Source organism: Papio anubis, chromosome 6 (assembly GCF_008728515.1).
Source record: "Papio anubis isolate 15944 chromosome 6, Panubis1.0, whole genome shotgun sequence".
In the NCBI taxonomy this organism is placed as follows: domain Eukaryota; kingdom Metazoa; phylum Chordata; class Mammalia; order Primates; family Cercopithecidae; genus Papio; species Papio anubis.
The window spans coordinates 103,132,267-103,150,924 of record NC_044981.1 but is presented as its reverse complement, the minus strand read 5'-3'; the positions used below and the strand labels follow the sequence as shown (position 1 = coordinate 103,150,924).

At 44.2% G+C, this 18,658-nt stretch overlaps 1 protein-coding gene across 32 annotated transcripts in view; it reads left to right on the top strand.

Moving 5' to 3' along the window:
* SCML4 (Scm polycomb group protein like 4) overlaps positions 1 to 18,658 on the top strand; it is a 120,169-nt gene that overhangs the window by 670 nt on the left and 100,841 nt on the right. Inside the window, exon 2 of one of the 32 annotated variants that reach the window (XM_021937666.2) lies at positions 1,485 to 1,578. The exons of the other annotated variants lie outside the window; for them this stretch is intronic. The gene's annotated coding sequence lies outside the window, so the exon portion shown is untranslated. The remainder of the gene's footprint in view (positions 1 to 1,484; positions 1,579 to 18,658) is intronic. 32 annotated transcript variants of the gene reach the window in all.

Genomic DNA, 18,658 nt, shown 5'->3' with positions numbered 1-18,658 from the left:
ATTGAATTACATAGTTTATAAATTCGGGCTATATACATGTTCATTACTCTTTAACTCTGCATTTAAATACCTAGAAAGTTATTTTTTTCCCAAATGTGAACTCAAGTAACCGGTTAGTTATTTTTTTTCCCTTCACGATAATTTTGCTTTGTTTTGCTTTTTAATTTAAAAAAACTATAGTATGTCTTGGGATAAAAATATTTGCCTAAAATTTGGTTATTAAAATTGGTATGTTATGAACATGTAACAGTGGTTTTTTTCAATTTAATTTTATTTCAGATATGCCAGGTAGAATATTTTGCATGTCTTTGTGCTGGTATTTCCTAATTTATCAGGCATAAAGAAGAATAATATTTATTGCTAGTTTCTGGTTTTAATTCGTTTTTGGGGAAAAAACCTGGTGACTATGGAGTATTAGCAGCAGTTTTCCCAAGCTCAAAATCACCTCCTTCCCAGGTGGAGTGCTGCGATTTGAACCAGCTTCCATGTGCTCCTCCCAGAGCATGAGGGGTCCTTTCCAGGTTGCCTGCTGGCTGGACAGGAGCAGTGGATGAGGCCAGGGTGCAGGCTGCTGAGCTGTTTTGCTGAGTTGAGGTGCTTGAGTCAAAGTTCTTTCCACTATCTGTGATCATGAACGAGAGGTGTCTCTAGATTCCATGACGGTACTCATGAGGGTTAGACAATCGGTGGCTTTCTGAGAAAGTGGTTTTTTACTGATCTCAGACACTACAGTACTTGAGAAAGTAATCCAGGCACTTGAGAATCAGGGTGTTCTGTTGTATGCTGTTTTTCTTTCTTTTCAACCAGAGGAACCATTTTTGAAGAATGAGGATTATAGCTGTGTTTTTTTCTCCATTTTTTTTTTAAAGCAAAATAGAATATCTGGAGTGAAAGCATAAAAATGTAAAAATAACTATAAAGGAATTCTTAATGTGTTAAACTATCCGGGGGTTATAAAATTTCTGTGGAGCATTTTTTGTGTTGCTTGGTAGAATGAGTCTGAAAAAATGAGGGGCTATTTGAGCAACAGCAGCTGGGTGAAGATTACCTGGAAAATCGGTACTGTGTGATCGTCTAAACTCAAATAAAAGGTTAACGTAGAATCTTCAGTTTTAGGGAAGTTGGTGGCTGCACAATCTTTAACTTTTAAACAGGCTTTTTGACAGATTTAAAAAAAATATGAATGTGTTTTCTTTAGCTTTTTAAATTGTGTATGCAGATGAGCTCTGAAATATTTTGGTAAATTCATCAGTTTGCTTCATTTGTGGAATTATAACAAAAGTGCAAATCCCACAAAAATCCAGTTCTTTCATGTTTAACGTGTTTACATTTCTTCCCTGTGCCCCCAAAATTACTTTTATCTTGCTGCAAAAAAAAAAAAGAAAAGAGTAAATGAATGGTAATAGAAAGACAAGAAAACAATAAGAGAAACAAGAGTAAGTTGCTTTTCATCATTTCTTTGCTTTTGATGGTGTGTTTTCGAGGCCAGGGAAACCAGCAGAAGCAGTTTCACTTTCTGGTTCTCGACTCCTGGGGGCGAGGGTGAAAGGCTGTCTCCTCTAGCAAGCGGCAGGTAAGGTAAGCAGCTCAGCCTACAGAAAACAAGCCAGACTTAAATACTGTCACTTGCTGCAAGAACTTTTATAATGAGAGTTCAAAACAATATTGACTTTAAAAAATATTCAGTAACATTTCCTATTAAAAAATTCAAGCACTACCCTAAAGTACAAACACTTGTAATTTTTAAAATTTGAAATGATGAGAAAATCATCTCTGCTGTTTATGTATTTTTAATCTCAATTTTGGATCTCAAATACTTCATTTCAATACGTTTAAGGAAACTTAACTGAAGTTCCCTGAAATCATAACAAGGAATGCTCGGAGAGGAATTAGCTTTCTGGGAATCTGGAGGCTGAAATGTTAGAGTGCTTCATAGGTCTGTTTACAATTTTGTGTGGCCTGAGGACACATCACACACGTGTCCACGCATCCTTTATGACAGGCACCTTAGAGAACTTTTGGTCCAGGCAGAGGTGGTGGCTGGAGCTTGAAAGGCACTTACAGAGCCCTGTTAGGGATCTGCGGGACAATTTTCCTCCCCAAGTCCCTGCCCTTGGAAACCTCAATATCACATGGGTAGATACCAGGGAGCTGGGATGTGCCCATCTCACTCCACAAGTCCCGAAGAGCGTGGGAGGCGATGCTACCCCTCATTGGGCTGGGAGCCTTAGGATAGCAAGCATCTCCAGTGTCATTCTTCCCCTGAGCCCTCAGATTGTATTTGGGGATGGAATGGGAAAGAAGGGAAAGGAGATGAGAAAAGACCCTCTTTTAATCTAATTATCATGGAGCATAAAATCTTGTCTAACATTTTGCGGATGAAGTTTGTGAAAGCAATTGCCTTTGGTGTGATCACACAAGCTTCTCTCTTTTGGTGGGCAAATTCGACATTTCTAAGAAGGAACTTTTAAAACATGCCTCCCTGGACATCTTTCTTCATTCTGCAATCTCTCAAAAGGCTAGTTTTAGATTTACATGTTTTTTAATGTTTTCATTGCCTTCAAAAGCAGACAGGTGAGGCGAGACGAGGGGGATTAAAAATAGCCCCTGGGAGAGACATTAAACGGCTTGGTACAGATATAATGTAACAGAAGCCACCAGGGTATGTAGTAAATTACTCTAAATTTTAATTAATGAGTCACAAAAGCCACACCACAAGCTTTAAAAATTACCCTTTTATCAATAAGGTGATAATTAACTTTCTCTGGAATTAGCAGTTCTCTCAGCCCCGGGGCAGTATGCAGCCTAGTAAGTTCTCTGGAATGCTGCCAATTTTTAACAATTGGTCTTTTGGCAAACCTACTGGATTTTAATTCAAACATCTATTGTGACGTTTTCCAACGTGGTCCACAGACCATTAGGATCACCCAAATCATGGTAAAATTTCTGAGGTCAAAAGAGTAGCTTGGAATGTTTGAATTGCATTTGAATATGTCACTTTATCTTTCTTCTTTTTTTTCTTTTCTACCTTTCCCCACCCCAAACTTCTGCATTTGCAAGAGTGCAGTACTCCAGTCTGCTGTACATCTCTACTAGAGTCTCTGCTGTACATTGCCGTGGCGAACCCTGCATTTGTTGATATGCCCATACCAAGTCCGAACGCCTTGGCTGCCAGCCAGTGGGTTCTAAGCTTTTTTCATTGTTGTTGCACTCATCTTGGTTTCAATTCTGGCAAGGGCTCACTCCATGTTTTTGCAAACTCTCACCCGTGGTTTGTCAAATGCTGATCTTTAGATTGAGACTTGAAGAGGCACTTGGGGCAGCAGGGCCATTTTGGACATGCTTACAGAGGCTTGGAATTTAGCTTCTTTTGATCTGCATATATTAATGTCTGAAGAGGCACAGACAGGAGCATTCAGCATTGCAGAGCAGCCTTCCCCACAACAGCCCTTCTCAGACATGCACACGCACACACGCACACACATGCACACACACACACACACACCCCTCCCAGTGCTGCTGGTCACTGGTGGGTGGCATTCAGGGACAGCCTCAGGAGGGACACTGCTATTTGGGTATAGCATCTGGAAGGCAAGTGGTGATGGATGCAGATCATCCCTTCAAAAGTCAGCCTCCTCTCTTCCCTCTGGATCTTTCAAATGTTAGCATTGCTGGGCTCCTGCTTCTCTCAGCCAAGAGACGTGGCCAGGGCTGGATACCGGTGACAAGGCTTCCTGCTGTGTTAAGCAGGCAGTTCTGACACAGACAAGAACATCCCTGCCTTCAGGCAGATGGGGTGGAGACCAGCAGCAAGCTGCAATTGTGCATTCTGGAATAAATCAGCACTTAGCCATCCGGAGAAGCCCTTTGCTACTGCGGAGGAGATAAAACACCTCTTGCTTCTTGGGATGATTATTTCTTGGGCTACTGTTTTAGGACAGAAAGGAATTTACTACCCGGTGGCAGTTCTCACTTTGTATTAAGCTGAAAAGTCATTCCACTGAGTCCATTTGACACTCTGAAGTAATGGGAGCAGATTTTGACAGCCACATTGCATGTTTCCCAGGGATGACTATCACTATACCAGTTTTACTAGTTGTCTTTTAGCACAGTGATAAGAAACCATATAAACTCCTCTTTACTCTGCCACCAACTCAGACACGTGCTGCCTAAATTTTCATTTGTGGGGAGGCAGATGTGATTTTTTTTTTTTTTTTTTGGCAGTTGCATTTTTTGATCAGATAAATGCAACCCACCATTGCTGATTTTCAAGAATGATTGAACATTCCTGCAGCCAGACTGTCTTAGTCTTTTGAGAAATTGGCTGGGCTGAGGAGTGGTCTTACTTTTTCCAGAAAACACACAAGACAGAAGCAGAGGAGTGGAGCAGGCTGTTACGATAAAATTAGTATGCCGGGAAAAAATAGTGTCAACACTGTGCTTTGAAAGGTGGTGATGTTGTCTGCTTAGCCCCACGATGGTGACTCAACTTTGGGGAGCTGAATATTTGGTAAACAAAGCCTTGCCCTTTTCCTCTCCCTGTGCTGATCATTACAGAGAAGCCCTCATTGTTTCAAAACAGAAATATATGGCCTGAAAGTAATCCTAAAGAAATGTGCAGCCTCCCATGAAGATGAGTACTCAACTTGGGAACAAGGCAAAGAATTGCCTTGGCTGGGTCTAAATCCAGCCAGGGGAAAGTGGTATGGAGCAAAGAGGCAGTGGGATAAAACAAAGAGAAAGGAGCCTGTTCCTTCTCCCTTCCAACCCAGCACTTGACCTTCACTCTCCCTCTCACACCCCCCAGTGCAGTTCAGAAAGGATTCAGTAATAACTATGAGTACCATACAGCTCTCAGCTCATAGACCATAGGGGCCTTTTCTTTTGAATTGAAGAAAAGATTTTCTCTTCTCCTGTCCTCTTTTGTCCACAGGTCATCCTGGGACATCATCGCTCTGATGAGAAAACCAGGGTTGAACACTAAGTTGTATGTTTTTTCCTGGTGTCTAGAGCCAGGGCCTGCCCCTCTCACCAGGCCCATGAAACACTTGGAGCCACCACGTCTAAGGCCCTGCCTTGGATGCAGCTTCAAGTTGGCCTGGGGCTGGCCTCGGGATTTTAATCCTGTTTTGACAAGGAGTCTGCCTTGGTGAATAAGCAAAGGAAGAATCAGAGAGAAAAACACAAGGCGAAAGCCTATTCCAGGGCATTCATGCTTTTGGTTTTGGAGACAGGATTTGGGGGTCATGTAACTTAATTCCTTTGGGCCTAACCATTTCTGAGTGATTATAGGACTATAAGAATCATTCTCATTCTTCGTGACCTTCCAAAGAAGATGCTGACCTCTTTCCTTCACAGTTCTTTAGGATTTAGTGCCCTCATTATTGGGAAATTTTGGTGATGTCAAGGCTTTATCAAACAATTAGCTATTAAAACATGCTGTTGATTCCAAAAAGAATAACTCACAAATGTTGCACAATGCGTTGGGTTTATTGATCAGTAAAGAATTCCACTGTGGGAATAGATTTCTGTCATTTTTTCAGTCATGAGAAATCTGTGGTCATTTGTTGGATTCAAGCAAGATTTGGTTCATGCTGTTGCCATTGTGGCCTGTGCTGGGGGAGTTTGCCTTGAGACTTAGGAGTCAACCCAGCAGCCATCTGGGCACTGCCCCTTGTATTGGAAATTCTCCCTTTCAGATGCCAAAGGTGCCCAAGCATATTCGACTATATCACTTTTAAGACCTCGTTTGCAAAAAAGCTTCAAGTGGAAAGCTGTAGATAGCGTTAAATTTTGGTATGCAAATTACAAAGCATAGAAATAGTGGGGGAAAAAGCTGGTTCTAATGCTCGAAATCACCACCCACGGTGTGAAAATATAGCTCTTGTTTTGAGTGTCTTAACATAATTAGTACCAGAGACTTAACATAAATAAAGAGGGCAAACGGCATGGTGGGGTTGTGTTGGTGCCTGATGTGGAAATGGTTAATTGGTCCCACAGTGAGAAACTGTACAACCATGTGTTGCTTTAATGAGACCAGGTGAGTATAAACTCTCTCCAGGGATGTGAAGTTAGTACTCGATTTGGGAGGTGATATGTGTGAGAATATGTGGGGAGCAATGATATGATGGTATGGAGGATTGGTTCTTTCTTTCTAGGGCCCTCTCTTTTAGTTAGAAGTCATTTGGCATGAACCCAGTAAAGAAGAATAAAGCAACTAAGAGTGATCTGACAGTAGAATAAGAAAAAAATACATTGAGTGATTTTTTTTTTCCTATTTTTTTTTGAGATGAAGTCTTCCTCTGTCACCCAGGCTGGAGTACAGTGGTGCAATCTCAGCTCATTGCAGCCTCCGCCTCCCAGGTTCAAGAGATTCCTGCCTCAGCCTCCCAAGTAGCTGGGATTACAGGTGCCCACCACCACACCCAGCTAAGTTTTGTATTTTTGGTAGAGACAGGATTTCACCATGTTGGCCAGGCTGGTCTCGAGCTTCTGACGTTAGATGATCTGCCCACCTTGGCCTCCCAACGTGCTAGGATGAAGGCGTGAGCTATTGCACCTAGCCTACAAAAAGGTACATTCAGAAAGGTTTGTCTAATATGTATTTCCCTGGAAGCAGCCCAAATCTCTGTTCAGGTCAGATGCTGAGAAATTGAGTTCTTATTCATTGGCTTGGCCTCACGGTAGTGTGAGATTAACTGGAAGTGTAATTGTTTAGAAAACATATTTCTGGGCACAGGTTAGGTCATTGTTTTTATGACTATATTTGACATTTTCATGCCTGAAGAAAAAAAAAAATTCCATTGGACCAAAGACCCAGCTGGTCCCTGTAAATTTTTAACAGCAGATAACACAGGTTATGGAACTTCTGGGACAAAGTTAAGCAAACTCAGGCCACGTTTTGGCAGAGATTTCCTGTATTCTGCGTGTGTACTTTGTGAATTGAACATCAGTTTCAGGGGTTTTCTTTTTCATCCATGAGAGTGCAGATTTAAAACAGAGTAAGGAAACTTTATGCTGGAATCGTGGTGCCACTGAAGTCCCAGACCATGTTCCAGCTAGCTCACTCCTCTGTGGAGAAGTTAAAATGACAACTAAAACGATATGTCTGAGGGAAAGCATCTAACATTCAAGGAAAGAATTAAAAGCAAAAATCTATACTCTGAGAAGTGATCTCGAAGTGAATCCTGGATTCTTAGACTGAATGGGTTTCAAGGCCTCTCTCCCAGGTCAAGGCCCAAACTCCCCGCTAACGTCTCGGAAGGAGGCAGACAGCACAAGACTCTATCCTTCCATTGTTAGGAAGCTCCAGTTGTTAGCAATTTCCTACCTTTCTTCTCCAGTACCTTCTTCCTCCCCTGAGAGCCTACTTGTGTGTTCAGAGCTGCACAGAATCCATCTAAATGGAGCCGCATGTATTCCAATTCAGAAAAGCCAGTTTCATGGCCACCAATGTGACCTAGGGCGAGTATCGTGGCATCCCTGAGCCTCCTCTCCTCCCTGGAGATGTTCTTCCCGTCAGTCCCCACTGCTGAATGGTTCAAAGGAAACAGTATGTGGAAGAGGGCTTTGTAAAGCATAAATGCTGTACGGATGATAATACACATTTGCATCAGTTGAGCATGATGTGCTCAGGGATGCGGAGGGAAGCATGAAACATGCTTTGTCTTACTTACCGTGTTTGATCCACACAGGAAGTCAATACAGGAGGGGCTGTTTTTACTGCCAACATACAGATGGGGAAACTGAGGCTTATATTACACATAACTAACTTATTGAGGGACACACGGCCCTAGGAGTCTGTGAGTCTTTCCTCCTCTGGTTCGAGCAGTGGCCAGGGCATCCGTGTCTTTTCACCTGCGAGGGCTGAAGAGAAAGAACTCTTTCATGCTGAGCGCCAGCCTCTCCTGCTTGGCCTGGCAGGGCCACTCCAGGTCCGGCAGGTTCCAGAAAGGAAATGATTCCCTGGTGTTTCCACTTGGAAAGGCATTTTTGATCTATGGAAAATTTCTTTTAAAGCAGATCTCTTAGGCCTATCAGACCCACCCCCCATTTTTATTGCAAATATATTCAAGCACCTGGTTTACAATTCTGAGGTGAAATTCCTGGATAATATAACTCACTCCCACCCATAAGTTTCACCAAAAATTAATATAATGTCATAACCAAAATATAAAGAAGAATGAGGCAAAGTATTTGCTAATTACTTCCAACGCAGGCACTTGCCTCTGGGCAACAGAACGAAGTGATCGGGGGCTGACACCTGCCCCCAGAAGGTCAGGCTGGGCCACCCCTCCAATGCAGTCTAAGTCAGAGGAGTGGGATTGGTGACTCAGATAACATGAGCTGCTGTGGGTAGTGTGATCTTCCAAAATGATACACAACTCTTGGAATTCTGAAGAAAATAAACAGTTTTCCTTTGATTTACGTACTAATGGCATTCCTGGAAAATAAAGTGTAAAATGTCTATTACAGCTGAGCAGAAATACCTATTGCTTATTTGTAAAATAAGTTAGTCCCAGGTTCAGAAAAGCGGGGTATTTCTATACGGCGAGACAAAGCTTTCATTGTGTGGGACTGCTCCATCCATTGAGGGACACCCAGCATCCCTGGTCTCTGCCCTCTAAGTGGCAGGAATGCCCACTCTGCCCCCAGCATTGTATCAGATACAACCATCACCGACACATTTCCAAAATGCCCCTCTGCCGAAGCTGTTACCATCACTGTTCAGCACCTGTGGATCAGAGCGGCCACTCATTTTACTTTCTCCTGCCTCCCCAAGCACTCTGATTAATTAAGGCTTAGAAAAAAGATGGTTCTGTTTTGCCAGTTTCCTGCATGATCACTATGCAGAGCGCTTTCAAAGATCATGGGAGGAACTTTGGGGTGCCCTTGACATTCTAGGAAGATGCTTGCTAGTGAATTTCTTCTGAAAACTATAGTTTCTATCACATGTCAGTCTCCTTCAGATTATGCATAGGCTTTATCACATGTATGGTGTTTTAGAAAGCACCTTTGTACGGCCTGGCACGGTGGCTCACGCTTGTAATCCCAGCACTTTGGGAGGCCGAGGGCGGCGGATCACTGAGGCTGGGAGCTCGAGACCAGCTTGGCCAATGTGGCGAAACCCCGTCTCTACTAAAAATACAAAAATTAGCCAGGTGTGGTGGCACACACCTGCACGCCCAGCTACTCGGGTGACTGAGGCCTGAGAATCGCTTGAACCTGGGAGGTGGAGGTTGCAGTGGGCCAAGATTGTGCCGTTGCACTCCAACCTGGGTGACAGAGTGAGATCCTGTCTTAAAAACAAACAAACAAACAACAAACAAACACCTTTGTAAAATCCTCACTATTCTGTAGGTTGGCTTAAAATGATTAACACTTCCTGAGGGACTGTGATGGTATTCACACTTACCGAGGGACTGTGATGTTGCAGGCATTGTGGGTATCCACACAACAGCCCAGAAACATATCACCATTCCATGTCACAGACCAAAAGGCAGAGATTCAGTGAGCTTAAACAAATGTACCAAGATCACCTGTTAAATGGTATAACTGGGTCTCAAATTCAGGTGTGTCTGACTTTAAAACTCACACCTTTTTTCCAGTCTGACTTGCCACTTGAATTAAGTGGCTCCACAGTGAACCTTTTTATCCATGCTGTTGAAACCCCATTCTGAGGACTTTCTCCTTGTTCAATACATAAGAACGAGGTAAGGGAATAAAGATGGCCACAAATTCTTTGACATTCCTTCCATGGAGATGTGGGGTCTAACTCCCCTCTCCTTGACTGGCATGTGTTGCTTGGCTCTTGGGATTGGTGGAAGTGACCTTCCAGGATGGATACATGGAGCCTTGCAGCTCTACTCGGTCTTTGGACGCTAGCTCTTGGAACCCTCAGTCACCACGGGACTGCCCTGGGCACCACTGCCCGGAGGCTGCCATGCAGTGAGAAGCCAAAGGCACATGGAGAGGCTCTGGAGGAAGAGACACAGAGAGAAAGAGGTGGGAGACATGGAGGGATCAGACACATGGGTGAAGAACCCATCCTGGATGTGGACCACCAAGTCCCAGCCACCCCAGCTGCTGCCACACAGACCACAGACAAACTGCCCAGGCAAGCCTCTCTGAATTCCTGACTCACAAAATGGTGAGCTATGAGAAGCTACCAAGTTTGAACTTGTACTTAATGCAGCGAGTGATAACCGCAGCATGTAGTCATGGCATTCTTTCTGTTGTATTGTGCCTTATTTTTGATGCCTAAGAACGAACCATCTTCCTGCCGAAAAAGTAGGCAAAAATTCACTATAAAATATAGTTGACCTCCATTTGGTAGAGATTGAAACGAGAGAGAGAAGTTTTGTTCCATGACCATTCTGTAAACCATTCTCCACCTCCACCTTCAAAATGTATCCAGTCACACCATCTGAAGTGTGTTTTCAGTGGGCACTGTTATTTTAATGTGTATTTAATTTTACAGTTGGTTTACATATATACATATACATATATATATAATATTTTTAGAGATGAAGTCTCACTCTGTCACCCAGGCTACAGTGTAGTGGCACGATCTCAGCTCACTGCAGCCTCTGCCTCCCAGGCTCAAGCCATCCTCCCACCTCAGCCTCCTGAGTAACTGGGACTATAGACGCCCACCACCACCCCAAGCTAATTTTTTGTATTTTTGGTAGAGACAGGGTTTCTTCGTGTTGCCAGGCTGGTCTCGAACTCCTGAACTCAAGCCATCCTCCTGCCTCCACCTTCCAAAGTGCTGGGATTATAAGCATGAGCTATCTTGCCCAGCCTATATTTATATTTTTAACAATAAACATGTGATTTGAATTTATTAGTGTGACATAAAGTTTCATTAAAATGTATTCATTTAAATAGGCCATTTAAAGATTTAGTAAATATTAGGAATGCAGGAGGTGTACTAGTTAGGGTTCTCCAGAGAAACGGAACCAATAGGGTGTGTGTGTGCGTGTGTGTGTGTGTCTGTGTGTAAAGAGCTCTACTACTAGGAGGTGGTCAAATGATTATGGAAGTCGAGAAGTCCTGAGATCTGTGATTGGAAGCTGGAGATGCAGGGGAATCTATGGTATAGTTCAGTTCAAAAGCCAGCAGACACGAGACCCAAGAAGAGCTCATGTTTTAGTTTGAGTCTAAAGGCGGAAAAGAAAATGTCCCTGCTGGAAGGCAGTCAGGCAGGGGGAAGTCCCTCTTGCCCCACGGAGGGCCAGCCTTTTTGTTCTCTTCAGGCCTTCAGTGGATTGGGTGAAGTCCCCCCACGCTGTGGGTTGTCATCTGCTTTACTCAGTTCACCAATTCAAACGTTAATCTCTTCCAAAAACCCCCTCACAGAAACACTTGGAATAATGTTTAACCAAATACCAGGGCACCCACCGCCCAATCTAGCTGACACATAAAACTAAACATCAGAGGAGGTATCGGACATGGCAAATATTACAAAGGTTGCGCCCCAGGTCTGAAGCTTGGTAAGCACTGCTTTGAGCTCTAGACTGTCCCCGTCTCTGGTATGGAGGGTTTGGAGCTGACACCCTGGTGGTATTGTTCAGTTCGTCTACGGGGACTGTGATCCTCTGACTGTTTTCCATAATGTCTCCTGGGAAGGTTATCTTTCATTTTCAGAGCATCTTTTAGAGACTGTCGTGACTAATTCTGGGGATATTTGAGCCACCCTTCAGAATTCCAGCTGCCCTCCAGGGAGAGGGAGTTTCCCGGCCATCCACCACTGGCCACTGTGTTTATCGTCAGTGCCTCAGCTGCCCAGAGATCTGCAGTTAAGGCTCCCTGCTGGCTCCCACACAGGATCACATGTCACACAAACTTGGTCCTCTAGTGAGAGAACGTCTGCCCTGGAAGTCAAGATTGTTGGAAACCCTGTCTCACTATTTAATGTTAAGTCTGGCTCAGTGGTGACACAGATGAAACTGCTCAACAATTCAGATGGGATGGTTAAAATATGACATCATTGATACTATGACCAGTCCATGTGTCACAACCATTAAGGAAGCTGGACGTTTTCATGTCCCCCTCTGGGTTCTGCTTGTTTAGATGATGCTGTTCGGCACCATCAGTTTCACTTCCCCACTGCCCACTCTGTGAATTTGTGTCCAGACTGCCCCCGGAAGCAGAAGAAAAAGTCTTTAGGTCAGCAGTTTTACCTCTTTGGTCTCTTTGACTGGAAATGTCATTGCAGAACAGAAAATCATTGAGGGGAGCTTCAGAGGGATTGAAGACACATTTTTTCCCCTTTAGGCTGATGCCTTTTGGTGGGGGCATTTTGGGCAGCCCTCAGCTTACACAAAGTGCTGCAAATCAGTATACCTGTTATTGCTGTCACTCTGTCTTCTGCTGTCTGAGACAGGAATGGAAGCACCCACCGCTTAGAAAGACAAGATGTGGTAGGGCTGGAGAGAGGAGTAGGGGTAGGCTGATTCAGAAAGTAATACGAAGAACACCAGGAACCACAAAATGCAATCAAGAAAACAGGCAAGTTCATAAAAACAAGTTGTATTTATTTTGACTATATATTAATAGGATGGAAACAGTGGTGATCTGGCTCCTGTGTTAAAGAAGAAAATGTATTCACAGTGCTGTATCAGTCTTCTAGGGCTGCCATAACAAAATCCTGCAGACGGGGTGGCTTACACAGCAAAAATTCATTTTCTAACAGTTCTGAAAGCTAGAAGTCCAAGATCAAGGTGCCAGTGGCTCTTGTTTCTCTGAGGCCTCTCTCCTTGCCTTGCACGTGGCTGCCTTCTCACTGTCCTCATGCAGCCTTTCCTCGTTATGCTTCCACTCCTGATGTCTCTTCCTTTTCTTATAAAGACACCAGCCCTATTGGATTAGGGCCCCATCCTTATTATAATACCTCATTTAGGCTTAAGTATGCCTTTAAAAGCTCTATCTCCAGGCAGGGGGTGGTGGTCCACATGTGTAATCCCAGCTCTCCGGGAGGATGAGGTGGGAGGATTGCTGGAGCCCAGGAGTAGAGCCTGGGAAACATAGTGAGACCCCCATCTCTATAAAAAGAGAAACTAGCTCTATCTCCAATTACATTTCACATTGGGAGTTATGACTTTAATATATGATTTTTGGGGTTGGGGGAACAACTCAGTTTATAATAGTGTTTAAGATTTCATCTGACAGTTTAATCTGTTTCCCTAGAAGCGATCAATGGTAAATGTGTTTCATAATGGCCTATTATTACTTACCAAACACCTACAATTTCTTTAAATTTTAGGCCACTCACATTCCTGCTGCACTCATTCCAGATAGCCAAAGGACTTCAGGAAGGTTTCAACTCTACCCCAGGGCAGAGAAGACAACTGTCTCAAGATCCCTTTTAAAGAAGAACTGGAATCTCCACCTGTCTCTTTCTTTCTGGCTCCCACTCAGTGCCCCTCCCTGCCCTCTTCCTGCCCACAGCGGTGCAAGTTCACAAAGTATATCCCAAGCGATGAGAGGAGGAACCAGCAAACAAACCCGCCTAGGATCAGTGATTTTCCTGGGGCTTTGCTGGTGACATTCTCTATCCACATGTCACTTGATGCCCCTTGACTGAAGATTTCCAGGCAATTCTGGGTCCCACCCAGTATGGCAGGCAGTATGGGGAGGGCCACAGTGAGAAGAGCGAGCCTGGGCACACTTGGAGTTGGGCTTCTTACCTGCTACCCACAGACTCCTCTTCTTCACACCTCTCAAGGTTGTGTGAGCCTCCAGGACAGAGGCTGACGCTCACAGTGGCCAGCACCAGGGCTCTTCTCTATCTGCCCACAAGCAGCCAGCCTCTCTCTGTTTGCTAACTGCCCCCTCCCCCTGACCACGTGAGCACAGTGCCTGGCATAGACACTCACGGGTTTTTCAGAGGGCTCAATGAATGTAGAGAACACCAGGAAACACAAAAATGCAATCAGTAAAAATAGGCAATCCTCCCACCTCAGTATCCCCAAATGCTGGGATTACAGCTGTCAATGGAGAGAGAGAGGGCGGTGAATAATTATGTGAGGGGTTAGGCACTTGAGGGCTTCCTCGACTAGCCTACCTGCATTCTGGTTTTGAATTTCAACTGCTTGAATGGACATCTCCACCTACCTGTTCCACAGGCATCCTGAACTCAACGTTTCCAAAACTGGACTCATCATTGCTCCCTTTCGCATATCTTCCCCTTCTCCTTTTTTCTGTCTTCATTAAAGGTATCACTGCTTCCCCAGCTATCCAAGATAACAGTTTTAGAATCCCAAACTCTCCTCACCGTGTGCCTTCCAATTGGGAAATAGGTCCTGATGGATGTTACTTTCAAAAAAGTTTTCTGCATTTTCCCTTTCTCCATCCACCCCTTGGTGGCCCTTCCTCAGGCTCTCATTAGCACCCTTCACAGGGACCACCACGATGGCCTCCTGCCCTGCTTCTCTGCCTATATTTTCTCCTCCCTTTAACCCACTTCACACATTGCACTAAGTTTATCTTTATAAGATGCAGTTCTGATCATCTTAGTCCATTTGTATTGCTATGACAAAATACACTAGACTGGGTAATTTATAAACAGCAGAAATTGATTTCTCAAGGTTCTGAAGGCTGGGAAGTCCAAGACCGAGGTGCCAGCAGGACTGGTGGCTGAAAGGGTCGCTGTCTGCTTACAAGACGGCGCCTTGTTGCTGTATCCTCTAGAGGGGACAAATGCAGTGTCCTCACATGGCAGAAGGGATGGAAGGGCAAGAGAGTGCTCCCTTCAACCTCAATCCCTTTGATAAGGGCACTAAGGGATCTGCTCTCATGACTTAATTATCTCCCAGAAGCCACGCCTCTAAATACTGTTGCATTGTGAGTTAAGTTTCAACATGAATTTTGGAGGGGACACTATCATTCAAACCACAGCGCTGATCTACTCACCGTAGTGCTTAATGATCTCACGTGGATTCCATTGCTCACACTGATGGTTGCCAAATGTTTTGCCTGTGTTCTCCATTAAGTCATCCCAATGCACATATATATTATTTATAATTACTTAATTATTAAAATATTCTTGAGTGCACATCCCCAACATATGTATATTTACGTATATTGAAAGATTACCTACATACTACTATATTAATGCATTATGCACATTATAAAACATATGCAAAGATAGAAATGAAAAACGCCACATGAGCCTTTTGCCCTTCCCTGAACATTCTCAAAGCCTCTGCGTTTTTTCCATTTTCTCTTCCTGTGTCCTGGAGTTCTCTTTTCTCACTTCTCCATGTGATGAAGTTCTGTATGTCCTTCAAGACAGCACTCTAGGCTGGGCACAGTGGTTCATGCTTGTAATCCCAGCACTTTGGGAGGCTGAGGTGGGAGGATTACTTGAGGCCAGGAGTTTGAGACCAGGCTGGGCAACATGGTGAGACCCCGTCTCTACAGGGAAAAAACAAAAAACAAACCAGCACTCTTTACTTCACCCCTGGGACCCTGGCTCTCCACACAGACTGCCTTGGTGCCATCTTTATATATAGTGTTTAGAACCTTCACCTCCTCTTGCTGCATGATTTGATAATATCTTTCCAATGGGCAAGGAGGAAGACAGAAGGTTTTGGGGTGTATGTCATTGTGGTTGCCAAGAACAAGTTGTCATAGTAACATATCTTTCCTTCCTTGTGAAACATTCCAAAGAGGTTTTCTTCCTATTCGGCTTTCCTCTGACTCTGGGGAAAATACATCGCATCCCCTGCAGAGGAGCTGCAGAAGCAGGCAGTCAGACAGACACAAAGGGTGGGGCGTAATTGAGCGAGATGTGCAAAAGTCAACTCAATTCCGAATATCAAGCAATTAGGCTAATGTAATTTAGAACAACGTGATCAGTGAAGTTTGTGTTTATGCTCCCCTCAGACTGTAATTAATTCATGGAAGTGTTGTAGGTTGTTAAATTTTGTAAACGGATAATAGAACTGTTCTTTGAAATAAAAGCAGTGGCAACAACCTAGTCATTTTACAGTAGCGTGAATGAAGATAATTACAGTTTGAGAGAATGTAACCCCCTTTCCGTGCAAGAACAGGAATGGATTGTCTTCGGCTGGGAGTTGCTGTGAGCACAAATTGCAAACAAAGTTTATGTGCTCCGCGGGGAAATGGCAGAGCATTTTCCCCATATAACCGAGGAGAGTGCTTAACTCACTTTTTAGATATTTCTACCAGTGTCCTACAGGGAATTGTGCTAATAAATATGACAATAACTTTGTAATGGGACAAGAAAGGCTGACACAGCGTTTTGTTAATTTGCGTTCAACATTTGCTGGGAGCTTTGTAACCCCTGAGCAATGAAACAGGAGCATATTGGTTGGACTGCAGGCATTTTAATTAGAGGTCCTGGGAATATCTCTGTGCTGTGGCAGCTAGATAAGACCTAGCCCCTCAAAGTTTACCCAAGGCAAACTTCCCTCCTGGCCCTCAGCGGCCATTAAAAGGTCTTGCTAGAGGAAGGGACCTGGGGGAGGGAGTGCAAAATTTCTGAGGGGAGGAGAAAGATGCCTGGTGGGCTGGCGTCCAACAGCAATTAGCTACTCAGCTGTCAGCACCCAGAGCCCTTGTTTTAACAAAGTGGTGGCAAAGTTTGACAGAAATGGCTTGACACCATGATGGATCCCAAAGCATATTGTAAAAGGGTCTTTTTACTCTTGCTACCTTTTCATCATCTGGCTTAAATACAATGGAACAATAAAAGGCATCATAAATCAAAAGCTGTTAGCACACATGGCCCCTGAAATTTATGGGTATTAAGTAAAAAAAAAAAAAAACAGGAACATTTCATCAAATTATTTTTCCAGTCTCTTAAGACTCATTTAAATTTCCCTCCTCTCCCTACCCTGGTGCTGCCAGCTATTTCATGCACAGGAGCACCTGAGCCCAGGGTGGAGGAAGCCAACTCTGCCAGCGGGCAGGCGGTTCATTCCCATGAGGTGGGGCCTGAAGCTCTGCCCAGCTGCAGGCACCACATGGGCAAACAGCCAAGAATCTAGAGAAACAGATGGCAGCTGCCCGTGGGTCAGTGATGCAGCTTTGGGAATGACCGTGTCCATCCACACTAAACCTCCATCCTCACCTCTTTCACCATGAGTCCTGGGGCTGGGAGTGGGAGCTCCAGTGGGAGATGGCGAGATTATTTGGAGGTAAGGGGCCCAATGCCAGGCTGGGTTGGGGACTAAATAATCAAAGCCAGTCACTTCTGTGATGGGCCAGTGCCAGCTTTGGAGGCCCAATGCTAAGTCCTGGAAGGCCCAGTGCAGAGTAGTGGGCCCACCAGAGGCCAGCATTAAGGAGCAGAATCCCCACTATGCTCTGGGTAGTGGCTGATAGAGCTCACCATGCCAGTGGAGAAGAAGAAACCGGTTGGTGGCGTTACTTATATTTGTTAATTAGTGAGCCTGACACATAAGCATCGATGATAGGCAAGGCACATGGAACAATTCATCCCGATGTGCAGAGACACAAAGTCAGATCAGTGTCCAAAGGGCCAGAAGTGGGCTTCTTGCTCTTCAAGGATCACCTCCTCCAGGAAGCCTGCACAGGTTGCTATGAGGAGCAGATGAGCATGTGCTGAACACTCTGAATATAATATGGATTGTCAGACTGAGCTCTTGCTCATTGTTTATTAGAGGGGGAAATCTCTGTTTTGATTGTCCTTGAGTTGAGAAGGGACTCTTAAGTTGAAAGCTTTCTGGACCTTTGTTGTATGGCAAAAGTAGAAGGCAGCTGGCACAGGTGTCTCTATGGCATCACCTGGCCCTGTGGTAAATCCTATCTTATTAAATGAGGAAAGAAGAGAAGAAGTGGTGTCTCCTTAGCCACTTCTCTGAGCTTGATGGGAATATATGACTCAAGAACTCATAATCATGACCTCCATGACAATCCCTCGGCTCACAGGTTCTGTGACCCCCGATCCATCCTGGCTCTCCTCAGAGGTAATGTCTGTCAAATTTCAATGCCATTGTTCTTATTATAATTAGGGATATTGTATTTCAGAACCAGACTGCTTTTTCATCAGGCCTCATTGCCAGTATTACAGCTGCTTTGTGCTCTTAGATCTGAGGGCCTATAAAACAGCTCACCACATATGTACAACTTTACGTCACTCTTCACTGAGCTAAGTTGGAAAATTTATAGTTCTAAAAACACAGAATCAAGTTGAAAATGTGGCTTTGGCTGAGTCTAGGCATAATTGGGGTTTTCAAGTATAGTTTGACAGCTTTCATGTAACAGAAACATCAGGACCCATAAAATCAGGCCAGTGTCAGGATTTCAGGTGTATGAAGTATTTCAGCAGTGGCTGCCATTCTTCACTTTCATTTAAATGGGGGTATGAAAATGGAAGGATGTGATGTTTTCAAAAGGCCACAATCTCAGTCCTCCTCACAATTCGTGAGAATAAGCATGCTGCTAAAAAAGATGGTATCTGATGTTTTCTCATTTATTCATTTAGACTTTGTTATCCCTGTATTTTAGGCACTGTCTTAGAATAAAAGATAAGTAGGGTGTGAGCCTAGCCTTCATGGAGCTGATGGTGTAGCAGAGGGGTTAGCAAACGTTTTCTATAAAGGGCCAAATAGAGAACATTTCAGATTTGGGGGTCACATGGTTTTGATGGCACCACCCTTGATAA